Source organism: Erythranthe guttata, chromosome 11, assembly GCF_056151865.1.
Source record: "Erythranthe guttata isolate IM_541 chromosome 11, IM_541, whole genome shotgun sequence".
In the NCBI taxonomy this organism is placed as follows: Eukaryota; Viridiplantae; Streptophyta; class Magnoliopsida; order Lamiales; family Phrymaceae; genus Erythranthe; species Erythranthe guttata.
Window position 1 is genome coordinate 8,876,320 of NC_142543.1, and position 20,994 is coordinate 8,897,313.

Consider the following 20,994-nt stretch of genomic DNA (forward strand, 5'->3'; position numbering starts at 1 on the left):
CGGCTGCTTTCTCCCTTTTTATTTTTTATTCTCTTTTTTCTTCTTCTTCTTCTTTCTTCTTTCTTTCTTCTTCTTTTACTCTCTTTTTTCTTCTTCTTGTTCTTGTATTTTTTCTTCTTCTTTCTTCTTCTCTTTTTTCATCTTCTTCTTTTTTCTTTTTCTTTTTTCTTCTGTTTTTTCATCTTCTTCTTTTTTCTTCAACTTCTTTTTTTTTTTTTTGGTTGATATTCACCCCCTTGGGGATGTTCTATTTTTTGAGTAGGGATATTATCCTCGTTCCTTGAGATGGGATGTGCACCCCTCTGGGGATGTTTTATTTTTTGAGTAGAGAGATTCTACTCGTCTCTTGAGGTGTGATGTGAACCCACTTAGGGTTGAGAGGTAAGGGTCATGCCCAACCTTAGGATGGGGATAATTGCCCACTGTAGGATGAGGCGCTCGAGATCTATGGTCTGAGGTGGATGCGCACGGTGTTGCCATTGGTTCGCGCGTGCGCGTCAGACCCTTTTTTCTGTTTTTGAAGTAGGGACGTGAAACACTTGATGGGATGTGAAACCCCTTGGGGTTGAAAGGTAAGTGGATGTACCACCCTTGAGATGAGATGCCCAACTTTAGGATGGGATAGCCCCCCATTTAGGATGAGGCGGTCACGAACCACTGGGGTGAGATGCCCAACATTGGCGATTTATGGTGCCACTGATTCAGTGGCAGCACGAGTTGAATCTTCCGTGATCATACGCTTAAGGTCTTCTTCGGTTATCTGAACCGTTCGAGAAGTAAATAGAAATTGATCATGTTGAGGACCCAGTGGGGCCTCACGAGGAGGAGCGTTGGTGTTGGGGATCGTGCATGTATACGCAGCGGAATTTAAAAATTTTATATCGAACTAGTTTCGATTACATGCAATACTAATCACACAGTCAACGTACCTTAACGCTTCCGCCATACATATGGTAATTTTCGATTTAATAGAAAAATACATAAAACCGAAAAATCACGAAACATGCTTATTCATCATTTAACAAAATCGAAACATGTAATCACGTATTACTCATGCTCGCAAATTAATAATCATACAAACATGTTCGAATCGAATTACGAAAGTTCCGATTTAATTACCTCTTGTAGCGTGCGATTTCGACGAATCGAAATCCTAGAACGAGTCACGTACAAGCTGCTAATTACCAATCCACGGGGCTGCACCTCACGGCTGGACCGAGCTGATCCAGCAGGCAACGAACGGCGACGAACGGCAGCAGCAGCGGCGGCGCGTGGCAGCGGCAGCGGCGGCGCGTGAGCGGCGGTGCGGCGCGTGCGGTGGTGCACGGATTCGTCGGGGCAGCAGCTCCTCTCCAATTAGGTTTCACCTCGTATTTTCGACCCACTCGAACTATAGCACTAGATATAAACGAGTTAGATAACAACACGAATAAAACGAAGGAGAAAGAGGAGAAAACCGGCGGCGTTTCCGGCGGTGGTCGGCGGTGGCGCGGCGGAGATGCAACGGCCGAAGAGGGGGCGGCTAGGGCTTGAGCGGCTAGGGTTTGGTTGCTGAAAAATCTGATCTCAAAACTCCTTTTGAGGTCTATTTATACCTAGGGTTTTCAACCCTAGCGGGCTTAAGTCATTGGGCTTGACCCACTGATGCATTAAGCCCATCCCCTTGTCGGCCTCGTTTCTAATAAACGATCGTCCACAAAATTATAACAAAATTATATTTGTGACGAGCTCCAAGTCCTCGTCGATACGAGTGCCTCTTCGAAATTTCCAATTTCCAAAATTGGAAACTTCCACTTCAGTGGACTTGCTAAATCGGGAAACTTCCCAATTTAGAAAGTTCACTAAATTCCGCATGTCTCTCTTTCTCTACGTTTATTCCAATTCGCAATTCACAATTACGAATCTTGGATTCAATCATATCGACATCCAATCGTTCAAAGATTAACACATTAATCTATGCTTGTTGTTATCAAGGATCTATATTACACGAGAAGTGTGACCCTCAATGGTTCAGGTGTATGCTAGCCGTGGGCTCACAACTCTTTGTGATTCGAACAACACATTGTTCTTATACGAACTCCTCCCAAGAGTCCCGATTAGAGTAAAACTCATTTTACCTAATCCCGATCAAATCGGTGCCCAACGAATCAAGATTGGCGTCTAGCAACTACGCGTCATGATTCCCTAGATACAAATGAAGTGCCTGCAAGAACCTTATGATATAGTTAGCGTACAGTACGATCCCTTCGTAGCACATATCCCGATTGAACTAGAGGCATTGGTTCACCGAGACCTCTTATAAAGTTCAATAACCGTGCGAACGTTCTAGGTATTATAAATCCGTTCGTGTGCGACTTAGGGAAACACATTTCCCTAATCACCCCACTATCAACTCTGGCCAGAGATTCCATGGATTATAAACCGTCAGAACACACAGGACATCCATGACTACTCAAGCGCTCGAATCCCCTACTACAATGCACAGACTTCACACTAGATTTCGGATTGCACGAACGTTGGCCCTTGGAGCGGTCCGCGGTGGGACTCAGGGACAGGTCACGATACAATCGGTCCTCCAGTGAAGTCACGGTGATGTCTGGGTCTTAAGGACTAATGGTGTACAACTATATCTTAGAAACCTATTACTCGATGAATGAGAACCACTTATAGATTTCTAGGGCGAGGGAGTTCAGTGAACTCATCCAGTATGAGCACCCACTCAAGTATGCCGATGTCACAACACCGAGGACTGATGAGACGCAGTACACATACACTAAGTGCTAGTCTCAAAAGGGAAAGGCCGGTATCCTCATTATTGGCGTAACCCATCGACTAGGAACAAGGTTTAACAGTTACATTACATTGCTGAGTTATCTCACGATTCTACTAGATCAACTCACAGTAATAGAGTAACTCGTTAGGACTATATCTATGCTGCTTGCATGGGATAACAGATATAGAATGCCAAATAAGATATTTTATTATTACGAACGAAAAACGATTGTTTTATTACAAAGAAAAGAGAAAGACCACAACCACAAGTTGGCTTGCCGGTCACCTACTCTAACAATCTCCCACTTGACCTAAAGCCAACTACTCATAAATCTAAGTCCCATCGACTCTCGATGTTTCTCGTGGACTGATCCTGACAATGGCTTGGTGAAGGGATCTGCAATATTGTCCTCCGAGGTGACTCTGTCTAGCTTGACTTCACCTCTCTCTATGATCTCTCGGATCACATGGTATTTTCTCAACACGTGCTTCGACTTCTGATGAGCTCTTGGTTCCTTAGCTTGCGCTACGGCTCCGTTGTTATCGCAGTACAGCCGTACTGGATCGCTAGCGTTCGGAAATACACCCAACTCTTGGATGAATTTCCTAATCCATGACCCTTCCTTTGAAGCATCTGATGCTGCAATATATTCAGCCTCGGTGGTGGAATCAGCCGTCGTGCCTTGTTTGGAACTCTTCCAACACACGGCACCTCCGTTGACTTTGAATATATACCCCGAGTTTGACTTTGAGTCATCCACGTCCGATTGAAAACTAGAATCCGTGAAGCCTTCTAATTTCAACTCGGTATCCCCATAGACCAAAAACAAATCTCGAGTTCTTCGCAAGTACTTGAGAATGTCTTTCACAGCCTTCCAATGGGCTGGGCCGGGGTCGGACTGATATCTGCTTGTGACGCTCACAGCATACGCAATATCAGGTCGTGTACACAGCATGCCATACATTATGCTTCCTATAGCGGATGCATAAGGTGTCCTTTTCATCTCCTCGATTTCCATTTGCGTTTGAGGACGCATGGATTTCGAGAGACGAACCCCATGGGACATTGGCAAGAATCCCTTCTTGGATTCTTCCATGCTAAACCGTTTGAGAACGGTGTCTATGTACATGGATTGGGACAAGCCAAGCAATCTCCTCGATCTATCTCTATAGATCCGTATTCCCAATACGTAGGATGCTTCTCCCAAATCCTTCATCGAGAAACGTGTGGATAACCATACTTTAGTCGACTGCAACATCCCTACATCATTCCCAATGAGTAGTATGTCATCAACATAAAGTACAAGGAAAGTCACTGCACTCCCACTAACCTTCTTGTAGACACAAGGTTCCTCCGGGTTTTTCACAAATTCAAACTCTTTGATAGTTGTGTCAAACCTTTTGTTCCAACTACGGGATGCTTGTTTCAATCCATAAATGGATCGCTGGAGTTTGCAAACCTTTTGCTCATCTCCAGAAGATATGAAGCCTTCCGGCTGCGCCATGTAAATTTCTTCCTCAATGTCCCCATTAAGGAATGCGGTCTTCACATCCATTTGCCATATCTCGTAGTCATACCACGCAGAGATGGCCAGCAAAATCCTAATGGACTTAAGCATAGCAACTGGAGAGAAGGTTTCCTCATAGTCAACTCCTTGCTTTTGAGTATAACCCTTCGCTACCAATCTAGCCTTGTAGGTCGATACCTTTCCATCTACTCCAATTTTCTTCTTATAGATCCACTTGCAGCCTATGGGAACGATTCCCTCGGGTGGATCTACCAAGGTCCATACCTTGTTGGAGTACATAGAGTCCATTTCGGATTTCATGGCATTAAGCCAATGTCCCTTGTCTGTATCCGATACAGCTTCGTTGAAAGTTCTAGGATCACATCCTTGGTCAACTTCATCAACGAGGAATAACCTATCGGGCGCTCTCCGAACTCTTTCGGATCTACGCAGCGACGGTTCAGGAGGTATGTTAGTGGTTTGTTGAATTGGTTCATTATCTGATTGTTGTGCTTGAACTTCAGATTGTGGTTCTCGAACTTCTTCGAGATCAACTACACTGCCCTTTCTATCCGATAGAAATTCCTTCTCAAGGAACACGGCATTTCTCGAGACGAACACCTTTGCCTCGGAAACATAGTAGAATTCGTATCCCATGGAATCCTCGGGATACCCCACAAAATAGCATAGGTCGGATTTTCCATCCAACTTATCTCCCACTAGCCGCTTCACGTAAGCGGGACAACCCCATATCCTAATATGTTTAAACGTGGGTTTCTTGGAGTGCCAAAGTTCATAAGGTGTGGAGTTAACTGCTTTGGTATTAACCCTATTCAGCAAATACACGGCAGTTAGGAGTGCATGACCCCACAGGTATGCCGGTAGCTCGGTGAACCCCATCATAGATCGAACCATGTCTAACAGTGTTCGATTCCGACGTTCGGAAACTCCATTAAGTTGAGGAGTTCCAGGAGGAGTCCATTGAGAAAGAATCCCATTCTCTTTAAGATAGTCTATAAACTCAGTACTTAAGTATTCACCACCACGATCGGATCGCAGTTTCTTAATACGTCTACCGAGTTGGTTTTCTACTTGGTGTCTAAAATCTTTGAACTTTTCAAAAGTTTCAGACTTATACTTCATTAAGTACACGAAACCATACCTAGAATAATCATCGGTAAAGGTAACGAAGTAGTTAAAACCACTCCTAGCACTAACGCTTAGTGGACCACACACGTCTGAATGGATCAAATCCAAAAGACCCTCGGCCCGTTCCATCTTCCCTTTGAAGGGAGCCTTGGTCATTTTTCCTTTAAGGCAGGATACACAAGTTTGAAGTGATTTAACGTCCTCCAAGGAGAACATTCCTTCACTAACAAACTTGTTCATCCTTCTCAAGGAAATGTGACCTAGTCGAGCGTGCCAAAGTTGTGCGGGGTTAAGACTCATATCTTTTCGTTTTGCTGATATAACGTTAATAGGTATTTCACTTGGATTCAGTTCATATAAGTTGTTTATAAGTTGTCCCTTACAAATCATATTTTGTTCCTTTTGTATAATGCAAATCGAATTTCCAAAAACAAAAGTAAAACCTTCATTATCCAAAACAGGAATAGAAATAAGGTTTCGAATAAGTGACGGAACAAATAAACAATTGTTCAAAACAATGGAAAAACTAGAATCCAAAACAGAAAGATAAATTGTCCCAATGGCTTCAGCAGCAACCCTTGCTCCGTTGCCCATTCTTAGGTAGGTCTCACCCACATTAAGCTTCCTACTTCTTGTCATGAGCTCCAAATCATTACAAAGATCTGAGCCACAACCAGTATCCAATACCCAAGCAGAAGATTTAACGGACAAATTAACTTCAACTAAATACGTACCCTTTTCAGAACGTTTCTGATCGAGGTAAGCCTTGCAGTTGCGTCTCCTCTACTAGGAGCACAAGTTTCAGATTGCGAAACCAATCCAAATAGTTTGGACCGGTGAGTTTGTTTTGGTCGAGGATAGAGGAAAGGGGATGTTTGGACATTGTTGATGAGAAAATTTTAAGAAGACAATAATTAGAGTTTGGTTCGTAATAATCGTTACAATTAAAATTTTTGACTTTTATGTTTTAATTGTTCTCCCACTAATTTTATCGAATTCCACCACCCTCTAGCAGACAATCGAGAAAACTTATTTTTCTTTATTGGGCTTTAGGTCCAATAGCGCTAATGTAACCCGTAGTTAATCTATCCCGATTACATAAGCCTAAAGGTAGAGTACTATCAATCACATCACTATGTGACCCTAAAGATCGATTTACCTCACACTTGATAATGACCTAAGTTAATCTAGCGAATATCAAAATCTTCGTGTGTCAAGTCTAGCCTACCAATACGAGATGTCATAGATCCAACTATATCAAACTAATGCAATCCCTAGTTAATCTAGCCGACCACATTAATCCAACATAATTTTATCTATGACCGTATCTCCATCTAATGTCAATTAAATTACAGCTTATCCCACAATAGCACTCCCCGCTAACACGGCTTACTGCACTATTATGAGAGGCTACACATAATTTAATTGTTGGTAGAAGGAAAGAAAAATTCAACAATTTGGTTTTTCTTTATAGCTTGATAATTATTCTTAATTAAGAATGAGGGATTTTATTTATTAAATCTTATTAGCTCATCGGAAGTTTTAGGTTATGATCGTTTGTGATTCCTACAACTATGTTCTCTAGGTATGTGGAAGCGCATATGGATCCTAAGAGAGACATACGATCATCATCGTACTTAATTACAATTATTCATCTCATGAATTAATTAATTAAAACGATTAATTGCAAATATTATTAACGGACCCCTTTCATTCATAAATCATTCAAATAAGAATGAAGTCCATTAATTATTTGCCATCTAATTTGTGTTCCATTAATTAAACTAATTTAACGATTAAATTAAATAATTAATCCAACACTATTCCTTGAATTCAAATTAAATTAATGGATCAATTATCTAATTGGGTTTAATTGATAAATAATTTCAAAAATTAAAAATCAATTAATTTTAATATTAATTCTCAGAAAATCGAATAAAAAAAATTTTTTTTTTTTTTTTTTTTTTTTGTTTGCGCTGACCGGACCGGTCGGACCGGTCGGACCGGACCGGTTCGGCCAGCTGGAAAAAACAGCAGTGAAAATCCGAAATTTTCAAAAATTAAAAATTTTATATTTTCTGAAATATTCAAAATATTTAATTAATATTAAACCCCCAATTTGATAACACCAAAAATTCAACAATTCAACAAATCGAAGCATGCTTTCGAAAACGATAAACACGTTGACAAATAAACGATTAACCCGTGGCTCTGATACCACTGTTGGGGATCGTGCATGTATACGCAGCGGAATTTAAAAATTTTATATCGAACTAGTTTCGATTACATGCAATACTAATCACACAGTCAACGTACCTTAACGCTTCCGCCATACATATGGTAATTTTCGATTTAATAGAAAAATACATAAAACCGAAAAATCACGAAACATGCTTATTCATCATTTAACAAAATCGAAACATGTAATCACGTATTACTCATGCTCGCAAATTAATAATCATACAAACATGTTCGAATCGAATTACGAAAGTTCCGATTTAATTACCTCTTGTAGCGTGCGATTTCGACGAATCGAAATCCTAGAACGAGTCACGTACAAGCTGCTAATTACCAATCCACGGGGCTGCACCTCACGGCTGGACCGAGCTGATCCAGCAGGCAACGAACGGCGACGAACGGCAGCAGCAGCGGCGGCGCGTGGCAGCGGCAGCGGCGGCGCGTGAGCGGCGGTGCGGCGCGTGCGGTGGTGCACGGATTCGTCGGGGCAGCAGCTCCTCTCCAATTAGGTTTCACCTCGTATTTTCGACCCACTCGAACTATAGCACTAGATATAAACGAGTTAGATAACAACACGAATAAAACGAAGGAGAAAGAGGAGAAAACCGGCGGCGTTTCCGGCGGTGGTCGGCGGTGGCGCGGCGGAGATGCAACGGCCGAAGAGGGGGCGGCTAGGGCTTGAGCGGCTAGGGTTTGGTTGCTGAAAAATCTGATCTCAAAACTCCTTTTGAGGTCTATTTATACCTAGGGTTTTCAACCCTAGCGGGCTTAAGTCATTGGGCTTGACCCACTGATGCATTAAGCCCATCCCCTTGTCGGCCTCGTTTCTAATAAACGATCGTCCACAAAATTATAACAAAATTATATTTGTGACGAGCTCCAAGTCCTCGTCGATACGAGTGCCTCTTCGAAATTTCCAATTTCCAAAATTGGAAACTTCCACTTCAGTGGACTTGCTAAATCGGGAAACTTCCCAATTTAGAAAGTTCACTAAATTCCGCATGTCTCTCTTTCTCTACGTTTATTCCAATTCGCAATTCACAATTACGAATCTTGGATTCAATCATATCGACATCCAATCGTTCAAAGATTAACACATTAATCTATGCTTGTTGTTATCAAGGATCTATATTACACGAGAAGTGTGACCCTCAATGGTTCAGGTGTATGCTAGCCGTGGGCTCACAACTCTTTGTGATTCGAACAACACATTGTTCTTATACGAACTCCTCCCAAGAGTCCCGATTAGAGTAAAACTCATTTTACCTAATCCCGATCAAATCGGTGCCCAACGAATCAAGATTGGCGTCTAGCAACTACGCGTCATGATTCCCTAGATACAAATGAAGTGCCTGCAAGAACCTTATGATATAGTTAGCGTACAGTACGATCCCTTCGTAGCACATATCCCGATTGAACTAGAGGCATTGGTTCACCGAGACCTCTTATAAAGTTCAATAACCGTGCGAACGTTCTAGGTATTATAAATCCGTTCGTGTGCGACTTAGGGAAACACATTTCCCTAATCACCCCACTATCAACTCTGGCCAGAGATTCCATGGATTATAAACCGTCAGAACACACAGGACATCCATGACTACTCAAGCGCTCGAATCCCCTACTACAATGCACAGACTTCACACTAGATTTCGGATTGCACGAACGTTGGCCCTTGGAGCGGTCCGCGGTGGGACTCAGGGACAGGTCACGATACAATCGGTCCTCCAGTGAAGTCACGGTGATGTCTGGGTCTTAAGGACTAATGGTGTACAACTATATCTTAGAAACCTATTACTCGATGAATGAGAACCACTTATAGATTTCTAGGGCGAGGGAGTTCAGTGAACTCATCCAGTATGAGCACCCACTCAAGTATGCCGATGTCACAACACCGAGGACTGATGAGACGCAGTACACATACACTAAGTGCTAGTCTCAAAAGGGAAAGGCCGGTATCCTCATTATTGGCGTAACCCATCGACTAGGAACAAGGTTTAACAGTTACATTACATTGCTGAGTTATCTCACGATTCTACTAGATCAACTCACAGTAATAGAGTAACTCGTTAGGACTATATCTATGCTGCTTGCATGGGATAACAGATATAGAATGCCAAATAAGATATTTTATTATTACGAACGAAAAACGATTGTTTTATTACAAAGAAAAGAGAAAGACCACAACCACAAGTTGGCTTGCCGGTCACCTACTCTAACAGTTGGCTCCTGCTATGACGATGTATGGTGCCACTGCTTCAGTGGTAGCACAAGTTGAAGCTTCCGCGATTATACGCTGAAGGTCCTTATCGGTTATCTGAACCGTTAAAAGAGCTAGTAGGAGTTGATCTTGTTGAAAGTTCGGCGATCATATGCTGAAGGTCCTCTTCGGTTATCTGAACCGTTCGAGGGGGCGGAAGTAGGCCCCCAGAGAGTCGATGACCCATGGCGAATGAAATGTTTTGGGGGCACTGTGAACCCCCAGGGAGTCGATAACCCTTGGCGAACGAAATATTTTGGGGGCGATGTAAACCCCCAGGGAGTCGATAACCCTTGGCGAGCGAGATATTTTGGGAGCAGAGGTAAGCCCCCAGGGAGTCGATGGCGGTGGTGCCATAGGTGGCTCCACATGTGGAGCAGGTGCTGGTATCGCGTTGGGAGCATTTTGTGACACCCCCTAGAAATCGTATAGCAAACCGAGAGGGTTTGCCATGCACGGAAGCTTTAAAGGTATTATATAAGTGTTGGGATATATGGGTAGACTCCAAGGGTTAGCGAACCGATATTTTTCACATGATCTAAGGCTTAAAAACGGGGTTGACTTCGGAAGAATTTTCGGCGAATGTTTTAGAGGAATGGAGGAACATATATCATACTACTCGATTAATCCCTAATAATGGCTATAAATGATGTCACCTTGATAAAACATAGTAATTGTAACACCCCGCCTTTCCAAAACCCGAAAACCCTAAAACCCGAAATTAATATTCCTAAACTCGAGAATCCTTAGGTGACATTATTACGTGATGATATTTATATGACTTACGTGAATTTAATTATCTGAAATATTTATGTGCTATATTTAATTAGTAGAATTATTTCCTAGCAAATTTATGTGACTTATGTGAATTAGACTACAATATGCTATAATTGATTTATTAATGTGATATACACTACCATATACATACCCTACACATGTGACTTTATATGATAGCATACATGCATACATACATGGATTATACATGTATTGCTTCATTATATAATATTATATATATATATATATATAAAAGTGCCGTATGTGTGTGTGTTTGTTAGTTAAAGGAGGTGGCAAATTAAATTATTATTTAATAAACTTCACATGGCACTTAGTTGAGTTTTACACTCTTCCTTTTCCCTCTTTTACCAACACCTAACCCCCTTGCTTGTCATCCTCTCTCCATTCCACCGAAACCTCACCACCACCTCCATTCTTCATCTTCTTCCACATCAACTCCTATTTTTCAAAGAAAATGAAAAATAATTTTGAAAGTCCTCTATTTAATCATGGACTTGTAGAAGCCTAGAACACCATTCTCCAAAGAAAATATTCATCTCACTTGAAGATCCACACCATCTCCTTCACCATCGAAATAATTTGGCTAGAGCTTGGCACCAACCTTTGAAGCATTTTCCTTCGGTTTTCCCTCACTTTTCTTTCGGTTATTAAGGTAAGAAATTCCGATTTCTTGCTGCAATTAAATGGCATCAATAGTATTAAAATGATTTTCAAAATTACTTAAAAGATTGGGGAAGATTTCGAAGAAATTAGTACTTTTGTGGAAAAATGGAAAATATGTGTTTAATGTTGATTTCTTGTTCTTGCATGCATCACTTTTGTTTGTATAAAAATTTTATTGGCCAAAATCATAAAAAAAATTCGGATTTCAAAAAGGTTTTGCAAGAAAAATAAATTTTTGGGGTTGCATGTGTAAATCTTTAGATTTTCGGGTCAAATCTGTAATTTTTTAAAAGTCAGTCCTAAATTCGTTTTCAAAACTGTTTTCCAGCATTTATTGAACAAAAATTTTGGATTCAAAGATGTTTTTCATGAAAAAGTGGATTTTGAACTTTTAATGTGGTTGCATGTGCAAATCTTGAAACTTTTGGGTCAAAACTGCAATTTCCGAAAAATCTCTCATTTTTGAAGTTTGGATCTCTTTTTCCAGTAAGTATTAAATGAGGAAAAAGTTTTCTTTACAAAGTTTTCAAAGTAATTAAGGTCACATGAGAGTTTTGGATTTTTAAAAGGAAAAATGGAATTTTCTAGTTTTTAATTTCAAGAAAATTCGAAACTTTGTGAAAATTCAAAATAATTTCAAAATCTGAAATATGGGTCAGTTAGGAGTTCTAGGATTTAATTTGGTAATTTTTGGAATTGGGTTGCTCTTATTTCAAAATTAGATCATTTTGCATGTCATGTATTATGTGTTGTGCTTTAATTTCCATGTTTGTGAATTAATAATCATGAATGACGAAACTTGAGATTTTGCACCTTGAATTACTGCATGGATGTGGATTAATTGCTGTGGGAATATATTGGAATGGATTATTACCTAGAAGTGGTAATTAATTCATTAAATGAAAGGTGAAAAATGGGTGCTTGCTTTACAAGCATGGTTTGCTATTAATTGGTGATGTTTTAATATGTTGGCTGCATGTGTGTGTGTTGAATATGTGTGAGTGTGTGTGTGTGCTGATTGTGCATGTGGTGTGTGCCGTGTGTGGTTGTGTATTTATGTGTGTGAATTTGGGGATTTTTGCCCAAATTATAAATATGTGGTAAATTGTGATATTTGTGTAATTTTGTGGCACTTGATTAATATTTGTGATGTTATGTGTGGGTCATAAACATGATTTTGAAAAGTTGCATTAAAAGGTTTTTAAATTGAAAGATTAATGGAATATCGGGTAATAAACAACTCGGATATAGTGGGCCGGTATCCAACTAGGATGATGTGTATAGTGGTTTGATCCCCACTTAGTGAAAACGGGCTCGTAACAGGTTTATTACTCAGGTATAGAAATTAATCTTTCACGGATCCGATAAAACGAAAAATGTGTTTTTCATGATTTTCAAAAAAGGGCATTTTAGTCATTTTGCATAAGTACGTGATTTTGTGTGAATGATGTGTTTTCGTGAGTTATATGATTTGACCGATTGCCTCGTGTTATTGTACGGAACGTGGGTAAGAACGGGAATATAATATTATATATTATGTATAACGTATTTCCAAAGTTCGATATTACTCGGATTTCTTACTGAGCTTTATAGCTCATACAGGTAAGAACGGGAATATAATATTATATAGGGTTTAGGCTAGGCTTAGGATAATCATTTATTTATTTTATAATTATTTAATAATCCACCCTTAAAATACACACACATATACGGCACACATACATACATATATATTATGTATTATGCTAATTATGCTAAGTCCTAGCATGCATGTATAATTTACCCGTAAACACATAGGCACATAAGGTCACGTATAAAATTCGATATCTAATAATTCGGCACATAATAATTCATGTATAGCCCTATTATTAGTAAAACTTAGTACTTAGGTGGCTAGAGATTTATGGTTTAGAAATTATCGTGTTTTGAAAACGTGGGGTGTTACAATCTTCCCCCCTTAAAAATTTTTGTCCCCAAAATTTGTTACCTGTCCCGAATAATTCGGGATAGAGACTTCTCATTTCTGATTCGCGTTCCCATGTAGCTTCTTCGGGGGTGTGGTTGTGCCACTGTACTTTGACTAGGTGTATCTCGCGGTTTCGAAGTGTCTTGGTTTTGGAGTCTAGAATTCGGAGGGGTTTTTCTTCGTATGAAAGGTTTGGATTTAGCTCAATAGGTTCAGTTTTGAGGACGTGATCAGGACTGGAAATGTATTTGCGGAGCATGGAGACGTGAAATACGTTATGGATTCGGGATAGATTTGGCGGAAGTGCTAGACGGTAAGCGCGACTGCCTATTCTTTCGAGTATTTCGAACGGTCCGATATACCGCGGAGATAGTTTGCCTCGGTTTCTGAATCGCAAAATTCCTTTAAAAGGGGCTACTTTTAGGAATACTAAACTTCCGACTTCGAATTCCAAATCTCGCCTTCTATTATTAGCGTAGCTTTGTTGTCGGTTTTGGGCAATTCGCATATTTTCGCGGATGTCTCGAATTAGGTTCACCGTTTGTTGAACCAGGTCGGGCCCGAGAAGTTTTCTCTCTCCAATTTCATCCCAGTAGAGGGGAGATCGGCACTTGCGTCCGTAAAGTGCTTCATATGGTGCCATTCCGATTGATGATTGGAAGCTATTATTATACGCAAATTCGATCAACGGTAGCCGAGATTCCCAGTTGCCTCCAAAGTCGAGTATACAGGCTCGAAGTAGGTCCTCTAGGGTTTTGATCGTACGTTCCGACTGGCCATCGGTTTGGGGATGAAAGGCAGTACTGAACGATAATTTGGTTCCAAGAGTTCCTTGCAAACTCTTCCAGAACTTTGAGGTGAACCGTGGGTCTCGATCCGAAATAATAGCCGTCGGAATTCCATGGAGTCGGACGATTTCTCGCATATAGAGTTCTGCGAGTTTATCTAGGCTAAACGTCTTGCGGATTGGAAGAAAATGGGCCGATTTGGTTAGCCGGTCGATGATTACCCAAATTGCGTCGGATCCGCGCTGGGTCCTTGGGAATCCTTGAACAAAGTCCATCGTTATCACTTCCCATTTCCATTCGGGAATTTGATTTGGTTGAAGTAATCCTCCAGGTCGTTGGTGTTCAGTCTTGATTTGTTGGCAGGTGAGGCATTGGGCAACGAATCGAGCTATATCTTTCTTCATTCCCGGCCACCAATATAGTTTCTTCAAGTCTTGGTACATTTTGGTTGATCCGGGATGACATGTATATGTGGTCTGATGTGCCTCGGCTAAGATGAGTCGTTTAATTTCGGCATCGTCGGGAATGCAAGTGCGGTTTTGGAATAGGAGAAATCCGTCTTTGGAAATTCGGAAATTAGGGTTTGCTTCGAGATTTGTGCGAATTTTCTGAAGTTGGGGGTCTTGATCTTGAGCTGTCCTCACGCGGTCTCGGAAATCTGATTCAACCACTAGGGCGTTCATTGACTTCCGACTAAGAGCATCTGCCACAATAAAGTGTAAAAATATACACTTAACACACCCCCAAACTTGAACTTTTGCTTGTCCTCAAGCAAAATCAACCAATAAGCAAATAACACAACTATTACATCTCATCACATAGATCAATGATCAACTTCACGTTTTCAGAACTTGTAATTATAATGACAATTCTTAGGCATTCGCAAGCTCAAAATTCAACAACACTTAGTCACTCACCATTACAAAAAACCACAAATCATACAATTGCTTCAAGTATCCAATATTTGCAAGTTAAAGATAGAAAGAATTTATACTTACATGCATATGCTTGACTCCAAATACTCACCAAATTATTCTACTCTACTAATATCGAACATTAAGCTATTGGGATCATTGGGGCTTTGTGGCTTTCAATTGTTAGGCTCTTTGGTTCGAGGTAGGAAATATGGGTATGTGTGGCTATTCTTCTTGAATTTAGGTGATTACGCCAAAATTTGAAAGATAGGCGTTTGAAACAATGAATTCACCTCTACGGACTTTAATAAACTCGATTCTCAAAAGTTCAAAAGTCTCCACTTTTGCTTTTGAGGCAATGGATCGAGTTTTCAAAAATAATTCAACAACTAGTCCTTATTTCTCCCTTCTAGTCTCTTCTTCTTCTTCTTTTTTTTTTTTTTTTTTTTCTCTTTTTTTTTTTTTTTTTTTTTCGAAGAAGAAGAAGGACCTTATAAAAATATTTCGACCGAACTCTAAGGGGTAATTTTTCAAGAATCTCCACCTATTCTACCTTACACATTGGCTAAAAAAAAAGAACACCTTTTCTCCGAGGCTCAAATCAAGGTTCTAAGGAATATTTCGATAAAAAGGTTGGCTTGAAAGGCTCAAACGGTTCAAAGAAGGCCCAAATCATATCCCAAATCACTCACTACTCAATACTTCGTATCATAAATTTTCTAAGGTGAGTTCTAAAACCGAACATAGCATGATCTAGCACAAATTAATTCCAAATTTAAAATACAAAACATTCAACCAAAGCAATGCACAAAATGTGATTCCTAGCAATAATTCGCTTCTAAGTCCCGTTGAATCGAAAGCTAAACAAACATCAAATCCTTATCACATAAAACAAGCAATTTCATCATCAAACATTGATCATCTCTCATCATCATAAATCATAGATGCATTCGACTCAAGCATTTTTTTTTTTTTTTTTTATATTCCGGAAAAAACGAGAAAAACAATAAAAACGACTAAAACCTAATGCATGCAAACTAAAACAACTAAGCACAAAAATAACATGTTTTTCACCCCCAAACTTAAAATTTTCGTTGCCCTCAACGAAATTAGCACAAAGTTTAAGGATAGAAAACACCTGATTTTAGTCGGAGTCGATGTGATCGGGGTGCTCCTCCCTCCTTCTCTCATGCTCATCCTCATCAGAAAGCTCGGGTACGGGCTCAAGAATGGGTGCCGGTGGATGCCGGCTCGATGCACTCGGGCGTGCCTTGAAAGATGAGATTTTGAAGAAGTTGGTTCGATGCTCTAGCCTCCGGGGGAGAAAATCTGATTTTTAGAATTTAAAAACGCCCCAGTTTTGCCTCGGACGGCCGTCCCATGTTTTATGCCGTCCGAATCTTCTGCCTAACCACTGCTCACGGGACGGCCGTCCCATTTTAAGCCTTGTTCTCGGACGGCCGCACCGTTTCTCGAAATTGGGCAGTAGCTCAATCCATTCTTCGGACGGCCGTGCGAGATTACAGCTCTTTTTCGCACGGCCGTGCCAATTCACTGTTTAGTCCAGTAGCTCCTCTAAAATCTCACACGGCCGTGTGAGATTTACGCCCTTTTCTTGCATGGCCGTGTGAATAATTGCAATTGGGCCCCTGAAAAATACAAACTTCTTATTAGTGCCCCTGAAACTTTTTTTTTTTTTTTTTGTTTTTTTCGGACGGCTGACTCGACCCTCGATCACGTTTTCGACCCTGAAAAGTAAAATTCAAATAATAAATTAGAATGCATGCTTATGATATTAAAAATGAAACGAAAAATTAAATAAAAATACGAAAAACAATAAAGCTCGGGTTGCCTCCCGAGAAGCGCTAAGTTTTAAGTCTTCAGCCAGACTTTTTGTCTTAAAATTGTTATGTCCAATCCAACGCCTTGTAGATTGCGCATCCATCCATGAGCTTTGTCACTTCAATTGCAACCGATACAGGGATAGGATTGCAATATGTCAGGGTCCACTTTAGCTTGTAATCTTTCTTAGTTGTAATTAATCGGTACGAAGCCAATATGGGATCTTCATCACCCGCTCCCTCAAATCGGTACACAAAAACCTCAAGTCCACGTATAACCTCCACTTCAAACACATTCGTCTTCTCATCAACCTCTACTAATGCCTTCAAAGCCACGTCAGGAATATAAATAAGATCATCAATTTGAATATTTGCACTAACCACATCCATCCCCTTCTGCTCTTGTTCCGAGACATCTTTGGAGTTGAGCTCGATTGCATTCTCATATTCATCATCCTTAAGCGTCTTCGTAAGATCCTTTTCCTTCTCATCGACAATATTTTCTTGGTCTAAAGGATTTTTCTCACTACAAGTTGTAGACGGATTTTCTTTGTTCCAACCATTCTCGATATTCTCTGAAATATTTTCAAGAGACCTTTGGCGCTTGAATTCTTCCAACTGTAACTCCAGTCTCCGGATAGATGCTTGAGTGGATTTCATAAATTCTTCAAGGACGGAATTCAAATAACACTCCTGAACAGTGGGCTCTCGTGGCGTGTTGGTGTATGTGTTCCAATAACCGCCGTTGGTGTTATCTATGAAATTATTCGCTTTCGGTGCATACCAACATTGGTTAGTGTAATGATCTCCACCACATCTTGAACAAAGTAACGACATATCATAGGTATTTTGGAGGTATTCGCCAGACAGAAGCCATTCGTATCCCGTTTGAGGTGCGCGAAAATTGTAACCTGACATGTAACCAAAGAAAAAAATTAATATATATTAACAGAAATTAAAACAAAAAGATAAAATTAAAAAAAATTTGGGTGAATCGTGAAAATTGTTCAAATTTAGAGCTAGAATAAAATAAATAATTAAAATATTCCCCGGCAACGGCGCCAATAACTTGTTGGCCGAAAACCTACACGCAAGTGCACGTATCGTACAAGTAATATAGTGGACAATTAAGTCCGGATATCGAACCCACAGGGAATATTTAATTACTTAATCCTAGACGCTAAATCCTAGCAATTATTATCAAGCCCACCCTACACAGTCGAAAGATGATTAATAAACTAAACTAAACTAAAGCAATTAAATAGATAAAAACAAGAAAGCAATTAAAACGAAGATTTAATCAATGAAAACAAGCCTAGGATTTTATTCTTCCCCCTATGTGATTATTATTCCCCCAATTCCTTCAAGTATGCAATCAATTAACCCGGATTATTAACCTGAGATGCTAAAATAATCATAACCCGCTTCCGCGTGTATTACGATTCTAATACTCTAGATTCAATTACTATATTCCTATGCAATTAATTCTAGAACACAGCATTAAGCACAAATCTCAATAATGGCTACCTAAGAGATTAACTATATTCCTATGTTAATACCACAAAGGCTCTTCTACCACAGTTCTAATTATTAACCCGATCTTCCGATTCATGCGATTAACAATAACATAAAAGCACATAAGTTGATCAAGTTCATGCACTTAATAAAACAAGTAGAAGAAATAATCCGGAATTAAAACTTGCATAAAATCATAGAATTGGGTTCATAAATCCCACATAGGGTTCCAAATAAAATCCTAGAAATAAAGACTTAGCTACTCGTAATTCTTATGACAAAGAAAATAAAATAAATAAATTAAATAAGAAAAACTATGCTTGAGTCTTCGTTGATCTTCTTTGCTCTTGATTTTGCGTAAAAAAAAAGATCTCCTTAATTGTGTGCTTGGCTTGGTCTTATATAGGGAGAAGAACTTGGGGAAGAAGGCAGTTTCCTTGTACAATTAAGATTCCTTCACTGCGCCAACTCGACCATCCGGACGGCCGTGTGAGATTTATGCCTAAAATCCGCACGGCCGCGCGGTCCTTGATTCTCCAGAATTCTGCTTTTTTCACTTTTGGCCCATATTTTCTCCAAAATTGCAGTTTTGACCCCATACTTTTCCAATTCTTCAATTTGTACCTAAAATACAATAAATCAACTTTTTAAGCACCAATTATCATTAAAACACACCAAAATCTCAAATAAAAAGATACGATAAAGTGTAAAAATATACACTTAACAGCGCTTCTTCCTGTCCTTTTTTTTTTTTTTTTGGCTTTTGCTGACGCGCGCGCGTGCACTGCACGCGCGCCTCCTTTGATCTTTTTTTTTTTCATCTATTTTTTCATCTTCTTCTTTTTTCTTCTATTTTTTATTTGGTTGATATTCACCCCCTTGGGGATGTTTTAATTTTTGAATAGGGATATTACCCTCGTTCCTTGAGATGGATGTGCACCCCCTTGGGGATGTTCTATTTTTTGAGTAGGGAGATTATCCTCGTCCCTTGAGATCGGATGTGCGCCCCCTTGGGGATGTTCTATTTTTTGAGTAGGGAGATTATCCTCGTTCTTTGAGATGGGATGTGCGCCCCCTTGGGGATGTTCTATTTTTTGAGTAGGGAGATTATCCTCGTTCCTTGAGATGTGATGTGAACCCCCTTAGGGTTGAAAGGTAAGGGTGATGCCCAACATTAGGATGGGGATAACTGCCCACTGTAGGATGAGGCGCTCGAGACCTATGGTCTGAGGTTGATGCGCACGGTTGTGCCATTGGTTCGTGCGCGCGCGTCAGACCCTTTTTCTGTTTTTGAAGTAGGGACGTGAAACACTTGAAAGGATGTGAAACCCCTTGGGGTTGAAAGGTCAGTGGATGTACCACCCTTGAGAGGAGATGCCCAACTTTAGGATGGGATAGCCGCCCATTTAGGATGAGGCGATCACGAACCACTGGGGTGAGATGCCCCACCTTGGCGATATATGGTGCCACTGATTCAGTGGCAGCACGAGTTGAATCTTCCGTGATCATACGCTGAAGGTCTTCTTCGGTTATCTGAACCGTTCGAGAAGTAAGTAGAAATTGATCATGTTGAGGACCCAGTGGGGCCTCACGAGGAGGAGCGTTGGCTCCTGCTATGACCAATGAAATGTTTTGGGGGCGATGTGACCCCCAGGGAGTCGATAACCCTTGGCGAACGAAATATTTTGGGAGCAGATGTAAGCCCCCAGGGAGTCGATAACCCTTGGCGAACGAAATATTTTGGGGGCGATGTAAGCCCCCAGGGAGTCGATAACCCTTGGCGAGCGAAATATTTTGGGGGCAGATGTAAGCCCCCAGGGAGTCGATAACCCTTGGCGAGCGAAATATTTTGGGGGCAGATGTAAGCCCCCAGGGAGTCGATAACCCTTGGCGAACGAAATATTTTGGGGGCGATGTAAGCCCCCAGGGAGTCGACGGCGGTGGTGCCATAGGTGGCTCCACATGTGGAGCAGGTGTTGGTATCGCGTTGGGAGCATTTGCTCCCATCGTGGCGATATATTGGGTCACGGCCTCTATGGCAGCGCGAGTTGAAGTTTCTGCTATCATGCGTTGAAGCGCATCCTCGGTTATTTGAACCATTCGAGGAGCAGGGAGCGGTGGATCGGCGAGTGGTTGGTCCCCAAGGGGGATCACCTGAACCTCGCGAGGCGGATCCATGGGATGTGGATGAGGTGGCGAGCCAGAGCCTCCACGAGGTGGGAGGTCGTTTGCTGTGTCCTTTTCTCTCCGAGCAGACGCCTCAGGAGGATCTTGTTGGCTACGTGATCTGGTTTGCATCGTTCCCACAGACGGCGCCAAAATGACGATGCTAAAATATTTAGATCACCTGGGGTAGTGTAGAAAACAAACTGGTAGAGCAAAGCAGATCAGTAGCTTGACAACTTGATGATCCTGAGGTACCTGCGAAATGAACACACGTGAACTACGCCGGGGGTTGATCCGGCGGAAACCCCTCCGACGCTCAAGTCAGACGTGCTGATCATATAAATGGTCCAGAGAATACGTATAGTAGTATTGCTCAGTTAATAGGACGTACCTTAAGGAATGAGTTCAAACATTTATTTATA